The sequence below is a fragment of the Arachis ipaensis genome, chromosome B6, assembly GCF_059453495.1.
Source record: "Arachis ipaensis isolate K30076 ecotype BB chromosome B6, ASM5945349v1, whole genome shotgun sequence".
In the NCBI taxonomy this organism is placed as follows: domain Eukaryota; kingdom Viridiplantae; phylum Streptophyta; class Magnoliopsida; order Fabales; family Fabaceae; genus Arachis; species Arachis ipaensis.
In genome coordinates, this window is record NC_142441.1 from 39,668,120 (window position 1) to 39,676,364 (window position 8,245).

The following is an 8,245-nucleotide window of genomic DNA, read 5'->3' on the forward strand; positions in this document are numbered from 1 at the left end:
TAACAATAACAATTAATGTTTTGATTCAAAAATTTGAAGTTTGTTACTTGCTTGTTAAGAAAGATTCAAACTTTAAGTTCTAGAATCATATCTTGTGATTTCTTATGAATCAAGTCATTAATTGAGATTTTAAAAATCAAATCTTTTTCAAAACTAATTTCAATCATATCTTTTCAAAAATAGCTTCTTATCTTATCTTTTTCAAAAATATCTTTTCAAAATATCTTTTCTAACTTCCTAACTTCTTATCTTTTCAAAATTTGTTTTAACTAACTAACTAACTAACTTTTTGTTTGTTTCTTAACTTTTTCAAAACTACCTAACTAACCCTCTCTCTCTAATTTTCGAAAATATCTTCCCTCTTTTTCAAAAATTTCTTTTTAATTAACTAATTATTCTTATTTTTATTTTTAATTTTAAAAATTTTTCGAAAAAATACTAACAATTTTCAAAAACCATTTTCGAAAATCACTAACTCTTTTTCAAAATAATTTTCGAAAATTATCCCTCCCCCATCTTATTCTATTTATTCATTCATATCCTAACATCTCATCTCACATCTCTGCCATCCTCACAGTTGTGTTTCTTCCATTATATTACATTCTTTGTCTCCCCCTCTTCTTCTACTCACACAGGGATCCCTATACTGTGGTATAAAGACTCTCTATTATTATTATTATTTTTCTGTGCCTTCTTCTTTGTCATATGAGCAGGAGCAAGGATAAGAACATTCTTGTGGAAGCAGATCCAGAACCTGAAAGGACTCTGAAGAGAAAATTAAGAGAAGCTAAATTACAACAATCCAGAGAAAACCTTTCAGAAATTTTTGAACAGGAAGAGGAGATGGCAGCCGAAAATAATAATAATGTAAGGAAGATGCTTGGTGACTTTACTGCACCTAATTCCAATTTACATGGAAGAAGCATCTCCATTCCTGCCATTGGAGTAAACAACTTTGAGCTGAAACCTCAATTAGTTTCTCTGATGCAGCAGAACTGCAAGTTTCATGGACTTCCATCTGAAGATCCTTTTCAGTTCTTAACTGAATTCTTGCAGATATGTGATACTGTTAAGACTAATGGAGTAGATCCTGAAGTCTACAGGCTCATGCTTTTCCCCTTTGCTGTAAGAGACAGAGCTAGATTATGGTTGGATTCTCAACCCAAAGACAGCCTGAACTCTTGGGATAAGCTGGTCACGGCTTTCTTAGCCAAGTACTTTCCTCCTCAAAAGCTGAGCAAGCTTAGAGCTGATGTTCAAACCTTCAGACAGAAAGAAGGTGAATCCCTCTATGAAGCTTGGGAAAGACACAAACAGTTGACCAAAAAGTGTCCTTCTGACATGCTTTCAGAATGGACCATCCTGGATATATTCTATGATGGTTTATCTGAGCTATCAAAAATGTCACTGGACACCTCTGCAGGTGGATCCATTCACCTAAAGAAAATGCCTGCAGAAGCTCAAGAACTCATTGACATGGTTGCTAATAACTAGTTCATGTACACTTCTGAAAGGAATCCTGTGAATAATGGGACGCCTATGAAGAAGGGAGTTCTTGAGATTGATACTCTGAATGCCATATTGGCTCAGAACAAAATATTGACTCAGCAAGTCAATATGATCTCTCAGAGTCTGAATGGAGTGCAAGCTGCATCCAACAGTACTCAAGAGGCTTCTTATGAAGAAGAAGCTTATGATCCTGAGAACCCTGCAATAGCAGAGGTGAATTACATAGGTGAACCTTATGGAAACACCTATAACTCATCATGGAGAAATCATCCAAATTTCTCATGGAAGGATCAAAAGCCTCAACAAGGCTTTAATAATGGTGGAAGAAACAGGTTTAACAATAATAAACCTTTTCCATCATCCACTCAGCAACAGACAGAGAACTCTGAACAAAATACTTCTAATTTGGCAAACTTAGTCTCTGATCTATCCAAGGCCACTGTAAGTTTCATGAATGAAACAAGGTCTTCCATTAGAAATTTGGAAGCACAAGTAGGCCAGCTGAGTAAGAGGATCACTGAAATCCCTCCTAGTACTCTCCCAAGCAATACAGAAGAGAATCCAAAAGGAGAGTGCAAGGCCATTGACATAAGCATCATGGCCAAACCTGTGAGGAGAGGAGAGGACGTGAATCCCAAGGAGGAAGACCTCCTGGGACGTCCAGTGATCAATAAGGAGTTTCCCTCTGAGGAACCAAAGGAATCTGAGACTCATCTAGAGACCATAGAGATTCCATTGAACCTCCTTATGCCCTTCATGAGCTCTGATGAGTATTCCTCTTCTGAAGAGAATGAGGATGTTACTGAAGAGTAAACTGCCAAGTTTCTTGGTGCAATCATGAAGCTGAATGCCAAATTATTTGGCATTGATACTTGGGAAGTTGAACCTCCCTTGTTCATCAATGAACTAAGTGATCTGGATCAACTGACATTACCTCAGAAGAGACAGGATCCTGGAAAGTTCATAATACCCTGTACCATAGGCACCATGATCTTTAAGGCTCTGTGTGACTTTGGTTCAGGAATAAACCTCATGCCCCTCTCTGTAATAGAGAAACTGGGAATCTATGGGGTGCAAGCTGCTAAAATCTCATTAGAGATGGCAGACAGTTCAAGAAAACAGGCTTATGGACAAGTAGAGGACGTGTTAGTAAAGGTTGAAGGCCTTTATATCCCTGCTGATTTCATAGTTCTGGATACTGGAAAGGAAGAGGATGAATCCATCATCCTAGGAAGACCTTTCCTGGCCACAGCAAGAGCTGTGATTGATGTTGACAGAGGTGAAATAGTCCTTCAATGGAATGAGAACTCCCTTGTGTTTAAAACTCAAGGATCTCCCTCTGCAACCATGGAGAGGAAGCAGAAAAAGCTTCTCTCAAAGCAGAATCAACCAGAGCCCCCACAGTCAAACTCTAAGTTTGGTGTTGAACTCCCATATCCAAACTCTAAGTTTGGTGTTGGAGAGTCTCAACAATGCTTTGAACATCTGTGAGGCTCCATGAGAGCCCACTGTCAAGCTATTGACATTAAAGAAGCGCTTGTTGGGAGGCAACCCAATGTTTATTTATCTAACTCTATTATTCTTGTTTTTCATGTTTTCTTAGGTTCATGATCATGTGGAGTCAGAAAATAAATATAAAAATTAAAAATGGAATCAAAAACAACAGAAGAAAAATCACACCCTGGAGGAGCATCTGCCTGGCGTTCAACGCCAGAACAGAGCATGGTTCTGGCGCTGAACGCCCAAAATGGGCAGCATTCTGGCGCTGAACGCCCAGAACAAGCATGGTTCTGGCGTTCAACACCAGAAATGGCAGCAAAGGGGCGTTGAACGCCCAAAATGGCCACCAACCTGGCGCTGAACGCCCAGAGTTGTGTGCAAGGGCATTTTACATGCCTAAATTGGTGCATGGATGTAAATGCCTTGACACCTCAGGATTTGTGGATCCCACAGGATCATCTCAGGATCTGTGGACCCCACAGGATCCCCACCTACCTCATCATCTCTCTTTCCATTCATGATCATCCCTTCTGTTTTCCATCCACCACTAACATCCATACACCCACTACCTTCAAAATTCAACATCTCTCTCCCACCCAATCCCACCCATATGGCCAAATACACACCTCCATCCATCTCCTCCATATCTTCTTCTTCTTCTTATATTCTTTCTTCTTTTGCTCGAGGGCGAGCAACATTCTAAGTTTGGTGTGGTAAAAGCATAGCTTTTTTGTTTTTTTTCCATAACCATTGATGGCACCTAAGGCCAGAGAAACCTCTAGAAAGAGGAAAGGGAAGACAAAAGCTTCCATCAAGGGTCTATAGCTCAGTGGCAGGACATTTGACTGCAAATCAAGAGATCCCTGAGATACCTCAGGGGATACAATTTCTTCCACACAATTATTGGAAGCAACTAAGGGTGGAACATCAAGAGCACTCCATCATCCTTCACGAAATCAGAGAAGATCTAAAAGCAATGAAGGAGGAGCAACAAAGACAAAGAAGAGACATAGAAGAGCTCAAGGACATCATTGGTTCCTCAAGAAGGAAACGCCACCATCACTAAGGTGGATTCATTCCTTGTTCTTATTTCTTCTGTTTTTCGTTTTCTATGTTATGTGCTTATCTATGTTTTGTGTCTTCATTACATGATCATTAGTAGTTAGTAACTTTGTCTTAAAGTTATGAATGTCCTATGAATCCATCACCTCTCTTAAATGAAAAATGTTTTAATTCAAAAGAACAAGAAGTACATGAGTTTCGAATTTATCCTTGAACTTAGTTTAATTATATTGATGTGGTGACAATGCTTCTTATTTTCTGAATGTATGCTTGAACAGTGCATATGTCTTTTGAAGTTGTTGTTTAAGAATGTTAAATATGTTGGCTCTTGAAAGAATGATGACTAGGAGACATGTTATTTGATAATCTGAAAAATCATAAAAATGATTCTTGAAGCAAGAAAAAGCAGCAAAGAACAAAGCTTGCAGAAAAAAAAATAGAAAAAAAATAGGCGAAAAAAAATAGAAAGAAAAAGAAAAAGCAAGCGGAAAAAGCCAAAAGCTCTTAAAACCAAAAGGCAAGGGTAAATAAAAAGGATCCCAAGGCTTTGAGCATCAGTGGATAGGAGGGCCTAAAGGAATAAAATCCTGGCCTAAGCGGCTAAACCAAGCTGTCCCTAACCATGTGCTTGTGGCGTGAAGGTGTCAAGTGAAAACTTGAGACTGAGCGGTTAAAGTCAAGGTCCAAAGCAAAAGAAGAGTGTGCTTAAGAACCCTGGACACCTCTAATTGGGGACTTTAGCAAAGCTGTGTCACAATCTGAAAAGGTTCACCCAATTATGTGTCTGTGGCATTTATGTATCCGGTGGTAATACTGGAAAACAAAGTGCTTAGGGCCACGGCCAAGACTCATAAAACAGCTGTGTTCAAGAATCATCATACTGAACTAGGAGAATCAATAACACTATTTGAACTCTGAGTTCCTATAGATGCCAATCATTCTGAACCTCAATGGATAAAGTGAGATGCCAAAACTATTCAAGAGGCAAAAAGCTACAAGTCCCGCTCATCTGATTGGAGCTATGTTTCATTGATAGTTTGGAATTTATAGTATATTCTATTCTTTTTATCCTATTTTTGATTTTCAGTTGCTTGGGGACAAGCAACAATTTAAGTTTGGTGTTGTGATGAGCGGATAATTTATACGCTTTTTGGCATTATTTTTAGTAGAATCTAGTTACTTTTAGGGATGTTTTTAATAGATTTTATGTTAAATTCACATTTCTGGACTTTACTATGAGTTTGTGTGTTTTTCTGTGATTTCAGATATTTTCTGGCTGAAATTGAGGGACTTGAGCAAAAATCAGATTCAGAGGTTGAAGAAGGACTGCTGATGCTGTTGGATTCTGACCTCCCTGCACTCAAAGTGGATTTTTTGGAGTTACAGATCTCGAAATGGCGCGCTTCCAATTGCGTTAGAAAGTAGACATCCAGGGCTTTCCAGAAATATATAATAGTCCATACTTTGGCCAAGAATAGATGACGTAAACTGGCGTTCAACGCCAGCTTTCTGCCCAAACCTGGCGTCCAGCGCCAGAAAAGGAGCCAAAACCAGAGTTAAACGCCCAAAATGGCACAAAAGCTGGCGTTCAACTCCAAGAAGGACCTCTACACGTGCAACACTCAGGCCCATCCCAAGCACACACCAAGTGGGCCCCGGAAGTGGATTTATGCATCAATTACTTACTTCTGTAAACCCTAGTGACTAGTTTATTATAAATAGGACCTCTTACTATTGTATTTGACATCCTGGATTGTATTTTGATTCTGTGATCATGTTTTAGAGGCTGGCCTCTCGGCCATACCTGGACCTTTCACTTATGTATTTTCAACGGTAGAGTTTCTACACTCCATAGATTAAGGTGTGGAGCTCTGCTGTCCCTCAAAGATTAATGCAAAGTACTTCTGTTTTCTATTCAATTCATCTTATTTCGCTTCTATGATATCCATTCACACCCAAGAACGTGATGAAGGTGATGATTATGTGTGACGCTCATCACCATTCTCCCCTATGAACACGTGCCTGACAAACACTTCCGTTCTACATGAAATAAGCTAGAATGAATATCTCTTAGATCTCCTAACCAGAATCTTCGTGGCGTAAGCTAGAATGATGGCGGCATTCAAGAGAATCCGGAAGGTCTAAACCTTGTCTGTGGTATTCCGAGTAGGATTCAATGAATGAATGACTGTGACGAGCTCCAAACTCGCGATTGCAGGGCATTAGTGACAGACGCAAAAGGATAGTAAATCCTATTCCAGCATGATCGAGAACCGACAGATGAATAGCCGTGCCGTGACAGGGTGCGTGAGCATATTATTCACTGAGAGGATAAGATGAAGCCATTGGCAAGGGTGATGCCTCCACACGATTAGCCGTGCCGTGACAGGGCATTGGATCATTTTCCCGAGAGATGACCGAAAGTAGCCATTGACAGTGGTGATGTATCACATAAAGCCAGCCATGGAAAGGAGTAAGACTGATTGGATGAAGATAGCAGGAAAGCAGAGGTTCAGAGGAACGAAAGCATCTCCATTCGCTTATCTGAAATTCTCACCGATGAATTTACATAAGTATCTCTATCCCTATTTTATTATATAATATTCGAAAAAACCATTATCACTTTATATCTGCCTGACTGAGATTTACAAGGTGACCATAGCTTGCTTCATACCAACAATCTCCGTGGGATTCGACCCTTACTCACGTAAGGTATTACTTGGACGACCCAGTGCACTTGCTGGTTAGTTGTATCGAAGTTGTGAACCATGGTATTGGCACCATGTTCTTGGCGCCATTGCCAGGGAAAGAAAGAGCCATGAATTCTACATAATCAACGAGTAATCACGATTGCGCGTACCAAGTTGCTCACGTTGCCTGGGATTGTTTGAGCCTGGACATCACAATTTCGTGCACCAACGACCCAGTGCACTTGCTGGTTAGTTGTGCGGAATTGTGACAAAGTGTGATTCACGTTTGAGAGCTCCAAGTCTTTGGCGCCATTGTTGATGATCACAATTTCGTGCACCAAGTTTTTGGCGCCGTTGCCGGGGATTGTTCGAGTTTGGACAACTGACGGTTCATCTTGTTGCTTAGATTAGGTATCTTTTCTTCAGAATTTTTAAGAATGAATTCTAGAGTTTCAAAGTGATGTTCCCACCATCACAAAAGCTGATTGATTCTCATCAATTTAGCTGCTGAATGTAATGTCCTGCTGAAGCTTAGCCAAACATGTCTAATCTTTTTAGACTGAAGCTTTAGACTAACATTGCATGATTCCTGGAATTCTTATTAAAAGTTTTGATTCTCTTTATTTTCTTTTCTATATAATTTTTGAAAAAAATACAAAAAAATTTTTAAATCATAAAACCAAAAATACTTTATGTTTCTTGTTTGAGTCTATTGTCTAATTTTAAGTTTGGTGTCAATTGCATGTCTTTATCCTTCTAATTTTCAAAATTTTATACATATTGTTCTTCATTGATCTTCAAGTTGTTCTTGATGATTTCATTGCTTTGTTCTTCAAATTCTCTTGTTTTGTATGTTTTGTTGTTTCTTACATGCATTTTTACATTGTTATAGTCCTTAGTATACAAACTTTTAAGTTTGGTGTCTTGCATGCATTGTTTATTTGATCTTAGTTGCATTTTTTATTGATTCCCATCATCAAAAATTCAAAAATAATTTTTTTAAAACTATGTCTTTTCAAGTCAATAATACAGAGACTTGAAGATTCAGAACATTCAGCAGAGGAATCAAACAGAAAAAGCTGGGCGTTCAAAACGCCCAGTGAAGAAGGAAAACTGGCGTTTAAATGCCAGCCAGGGTACTTGGCTGGGCGTTTAACGCCCAAAAAGGTAGAGTTTTGGGCGTTAAATGCCAGAATGGATGCCATTCTGGGCGTTTAACGCCAGGATGAAACTAGAGGAAAGATTTTGTTTTTAATTCACATTTTTTTCAAGTTTTCATAATTTTTCAAAATCAAATCTTTTTCAAATCATATCTTTTCAATCATATCTCTTTCAAAATCAATTTCTTTCCATTTTATATTTATTTTTACTATTTTCAAAAATCCTTGCTTCAATTCAAGATTTACTTAAAAAATTTTCAAGTTGTTACTTGCCTATTAAGAAAGGATCAAATTTTAAATTTTAGAATCATATCTTTTAATTTC

General features: G+C 38.5%; 1 non-coding gene across 1 annotated transcript; it reads right to left on the minus strand.

Moving 5' to 3' along the window:
* Positions 1-1,239: 1,239 nt before the first annotated feature.
* Positions 1,240-1,347, minus strand: LOC148555230 (small nucleolar RNA R71). The gene has a single exon (XR_015887976.1). It is a non-coding gene; the product is annotated as a small nucleolar RNA R71 (small nucleolar RNA).
* Positions 1,348-8,245: the final 6,898 nt, after the last annotated feature.